The sequence below is a fragment of the Ptychodera flava genome, chromosome 22, assembly GCF_041260155.1.
Source record: "Ptychodera flava strain L36383 chromosome 22, AS_Pfla_20210202, whole genome shotgun sequence".
NCBI lineage: Eukaryota > Metazoa > Hemichordata > Enteropneusta > Ptychoderidae > Ptychodera > Ptychodera flava.
Genome location: NC_091949.1, coordinates 28,194,333 through 28,199,590, shown reverse-complemented (window position 1 = coordinate 28,199,590; position 5,258 = coordinate 28,194,333). Strand labels below are relative to the sequence as shown.

The 5,258-nt window shown below is 37.9% G+C and overlaps 1 long non-coding RNA gene across 1 annotated transcript; it reads left to right on the top strand.

Moving 5' to 3' along the window:
• The first annotated feature begins 1,874 nt into the window (after positions 1-1,874).
• On the top strand, positions 1,875-3,757 carry LOC139123118 (uncharacterized). Its single transcript, XR_011549598.1, has 2 exons — positions 1,875-2,291; positions 3,170-3,757. It is a non-coding gene; the product is annotated as an uncharacterized lncRNA (long non-coding RNA).
• Positions 3,758-5,258: the final 1,501 nt, after the last annotated feature.

Sequence of the window (5,258 nt, the reverse complement as noted above, 5' to 3'; positions counted from 1 at the left end):
TAATAAACAAATAAAATAACTTTACTTCAACTGAGTATCTGTATGATGTTTTCAGATGTTGGGGAAAAATGTATAACATGACCGTTGTGATTTCAATGCACTTTCCACAACCCAGTGTCTGCCTTTCTATGACTACCCAAGATATTCAATGTTACTCCACTGTAATGACAGTCTGCCATTGGAATAGTCCTTCATGGGCTAACTATAAAAGACCCATTAATGCCATTTTTTCCTCCTTTTTTCAGTATTTTTTTCCTGTGTGTCCACTACGTATTCTAGTTCTGAACTGGCCATAGCCAGTCCACATTCCTGTGTGGAACAGGTTGAATGGTTATTTGAGGAAAAATAGGCAGTCCATAGCAGTCCAACCTGCCACATGCCAGTATTGGAAATATGACATGTTAAAATTTGAACATTCATCACTGGCTATGAATGTGAAATCAGACTCAGCCATGTGAAGTAACCATTCATTAGCAGTCCTATTGAATTCATGATAGAAGGGAAGATTGTCAATGGATTGAATGGTAGCTTACACATGTGGCGGTAAAAATTTAGACATGCATTAATAAACTCCAAGGACTGACTTGTTGTCAATTCTCATGTTTTCACATCCCTATTGTCTATTTAATCTAAATAAATTAGGCGGCACTCATGTGTAGAGTTGATTTTACTTGGGTTAAGTTTTTCAGGTGAAATTACTCATGTTTGCACTATAGAAATGCCACATGGGTCACATTTACCAGTCAAATTGTTCTCAGACTTAAATATTTAGTGGCTACAGAAGCAACGGTTTGCCATTTTAAAGTGACAGTATAAAGCTGTAAGTTTTTGATTTTGTTAATATTTTTGTTATGTATCAACAGCACTTACTTCATTGGTTCACAAATTTAAGTTGAATTAGCTCGTTGATATTATCAATACAACCAACATACACTTTGTGTGCATGTATATTATAAAAGTTCACTGTTATTGTGTTCAATTGAAGTTTAGTCCAGACCAAAATGTGTTTACCAACAATAACAATGCTGACTGTACATAATACAGGTTGTGAAGACTGGATATTTGAGCGTGTTTTAGAAAATAGAATAACATTAGCAATACTGGCTAACATGATTTTGAAAAGAGAGAAAAACCTGTAGTCGATGTACGAAGAACACAATTTCTGCCAAAATTATGAAGTTACAGCCTATCCCTAAAATATAATTAGCATTGGTTTCATTCATCTCCATTCAAAAAACCAGACCAGGGATTTTCAGTATAAACCAATGAATATGACAAGAGGGAAGTCATGCAGATGGCTGCAAACGTCTGTGAGCAGCCTCTAAATTAAATCAGCACAGATCAAATTTTAAACATCGTTTATTTTTATTTTCAAAATGTGCAATAATAAACACATGTTCACCGCTAAATATTCCATATGATCGGAACCTGCATTCTATTGAAAGGTACTCACATTTCCAGACGTAATATGGTTGGATCTGTCATTAAATTTTTCTCATACGGTCCACGTTTTCGCGTACGTCCGTCAGCAATTGGCTATGATGTGCAGTCATGTACATGTACGTCAGATCATCACACAACGACGAACACACTTGCGACGGTTCTGCATCTGCCATTGTAAAACTTTCGCGATTACAACTTACATAAAACTTAATGGAAACGCAGTACAGGTACTGTTCATCCCCAAACCGTTCAAAGTCGAGCCGGATGGACTAACGGTTCTGACGATGTATGATGTCGTGACTTTGGAAAGAGTTGTGTTGGACGAGTGGACGGGACGCAACAGGGTATGAACGTAAGGGTCCCGTAAATGAGTACGCCTGGATTTAAACGAGGCTGATCAGAATTGCAACAGGGTTCACTCAGTGTGTTGGACGTCCGTATTTTAACTGATCTCTTCATATAAAGTCAATTTTTGCTTATTAGAAAAATCTAAAAGAACAGTTTACGCGTACTTGAAATGTCAAAATTTTGCGACGATCACGACCCTTGACCTTTCGAATTTGACCAATGCTTTGTGTTCCCACGCAACGATCGTTATCGGATATGAGATTGCGCAGATTTTTTTGAAGTAATGGCTGTTCAGACCAGCTGAATCTTACGAATTATGGCTGATTTCTCGGTCATTTCTTCCCCAGTGACGACACATTTTGAGTCAAAACAGCAAGTGAGTTAGGTCTAAGTGGTAATGTTTCAGTTGGCATGAAGGTAAAGTGTATTTCCCCGCGACAGTGTTGGATGCAGTGACCGAGATAGCAAGTCGTCGTGGACGATAATTTTCCATTCATCCGGTAAGTATTTGAAATGCATATTTATAAAGGGCAATTACGAAATTAGTATGCCTTATAGAGAGGCTTTTCTCTGCACATTGATGTTTTCCTGGGAAGCTTGGTTTTGTTTTTGGCCCGACAATTTTAACCTGAGCTTTAGGGGTGAAAAGAAAGTACGTCTGTATACCTGGAAAGGGCGGAGGGAGGTGTACAGTGTGGCCATTAACGCAAAACAAAGCTGGGCTTGAACAACGCCTAAGCTTTAATAGTTTGCGTCCATGGTTCACTCAGTGCAAAAACACTGCTATAAAAAAATAGGCGAAATGAAAATATAAAAAAACCCAAACTACCGGTAGATAGTGGGATGAACATGGCTATGTAAACTTATGATTGTTTGTCCACCGGTCTTACTTGCATTTTTTACTTCTTTTGTACATGGTTACTTTTAAAATCCATTGTTAATATGATATTACCAAGTAAGAAGCCTGTATTGAAAGACAGAAAAAATATTTAGAAATGTGATACGTCTTAATTTTCAAGGGACAGCAGCTGTAATTTTTAATGAGTTCAATAACTTGTTTGCCTCATGTATTAACATACTTTCTTGTATTGATTCAAATTATGAATTGTGATGCCCTCACTTTGTAAAGATGTACATAAATTAATCGGAATAGTGGCTGTGGCAACTAGTCAAGTCAATACAACGTACACAAGCCCAATACATTTCTAGACATATATGTTACACTTTCAATGTATTGATTTTGCACTCCCAAAGATGTATGTAAAAAATTCCTCTATGTGTATGTAACAAATCACACACATGTTCTGAAACTTTATTGTAAAGTTGTCGTCTTAATAAATGTTGCTAAGTTCATTCTCTGCTTTCTGTTTCATTTCAGTGTGCATGTCAGCCAAGGCCCAAGAGAAATTTGGCAAGAATAATCATGACTTACGTAAAGAAGTCTTCAATGTCAAATTTCAAAACAAAATAGGACATGAAAGACGAGACTTGGCCAGAGTTAAATGAACTCTTTTAAAAACTAATCTTTGACTAAATCACTTTTTACTGTGTCTATGAAATTTGTTGAAGCCAAAATTTATTAAATTGGTCATCAGACTTACAGATATGTTTTGTGCTTTTTATTTTGAACGTTTGGAAAGGTGAGTCTGCTTGTGTTTGCTGTGTTCAGGTGAGTCAGAGTTGCTTTTAACTCTGTTTGGCCTGTCTTAGTTTTAGGCCAAATATGGTTAAATTACATCTCCAACCAATTGTATCATATAATTCACCGAAAGAGGCTGTGTAAAAGTACTTGATTTTACTGGAATTTGATTTCACTTATTTGATGTTTGCTTACACCTTGCAAACATGCAAATGTAACAATGTTTACCAAATTCATAACGGCAACATCAAAATAAGTAAAATCGGGTGTCAAATCAGTACTTTTCATGGTGCTCTTTTTCTGCCAGGATGACCCTGTCATTCATATGTGCATTCAAAATAACCATTCGTTCACATGTATGTGAATGGCTAGCTCATTTAAATATTTCGGCCTATACACATGTTACCCACGTGCTTCTGAAATGAATGTGGACTGCCTGACTGCCTATTCCCTATGCACATGCATTAAGCCATGCCAACTAGCCATGTGAATGCTAATTTCACATGGTACTGACAGGCATTCCTGTTCTATAAGGGATTCCTATAGCATGATGAAATAACCAGTTTCAACCGAGCCTCTATATCATTACCAACCATTATTACTGTTGACAAATGAAGTCAATTTTCAATAATAATATTACTCATTTTACACATAACAACTGCATTGTGAGGTTTAAGACTTGGTATTTCATCATGCTACAAGAAGTTTAACAAGGAACTCCAGCTTCAACAAGGAACAAAAATGCTGAAAAATATTCTCTGTCTGTCATGGTGTAAAAAATTTTGGTGGCCCACCCCTTACTTTCCCTGGAATTTTCATGGCCCACCCCAAGAACACTCATTTTTTTTCGTGGCCCCCCCATTTTCTCTTCCGCCCCCCCCCTGCCGTTAATTGTGCTCGGTCCCTTATTATAGGAGGACGTTCCAATCATCTCTGAAATTTAACACTTCCTGGAGCAGTACAAATGCTGATAAATCCTCTCACGATTTGGCAAATAATGATAGCGTGGTTTCCAACGCATGTCAGCGGCACATTTGCTCTGCTATATACTATCTTTTAACAAAGCGATCCCCACCATGTTACTGGCACAAGAACAGGTTAGATATCATCAGGATTTTTCACGGAGGAGGTTCCATGAAAGTGTTCACAATCGATGACGTAGGCCTGCTACTAACTTTTCGCCTCGGGGGAAATATTGAAGCAGGTGATAGACTGCAGATTGTCAGCAAAGGCGGCAACTGGGAAGCCCTGATGTTGGTTGACGGTGACTGGGCTCTACAGGGAGAAGCAGTTGCCCCGGGGTTCGACCACCGAGACTGGGAACTAGGTACTCGCGAGCTGTTGCATAAATTTCCCGATTTAGCCAACACGATACAATTATTTTTGAAAGAGTAATGCTTTATATGATGGTTTTAGGGACTTTGCGGAAATTACAGGCGAGGAACGCGGGTGTTTTTTTGATGACTCAGATGACTGAGGATTTAACGCCCTTGCTGGTGAAGAACGGGATTACATCATAGATGATGACACAAAACACATTATTGATTGTACATACATGTACGAAAGAAATTATTTCAATATGGAAAGCGTGTCAAAAGATGAAGAAGTAAATTCTTTTGGGTATTCTCTTTCTTTGTGTTGTACTTTTAATTTGCATATTGTAAACGGCAGAGTTTGTATGGACGGAAACATAGGTGAATATGCATGTGTTGCAAATGCTGGCATGAGCGTAGTTGACTCTACTGTAATATCGTCAAAGCTGTTTTCAATCCTTTCATCTTTTGCTGTAGAAGAGCGTACCGAATCCGATCACTTTCCTTTGTCGTTT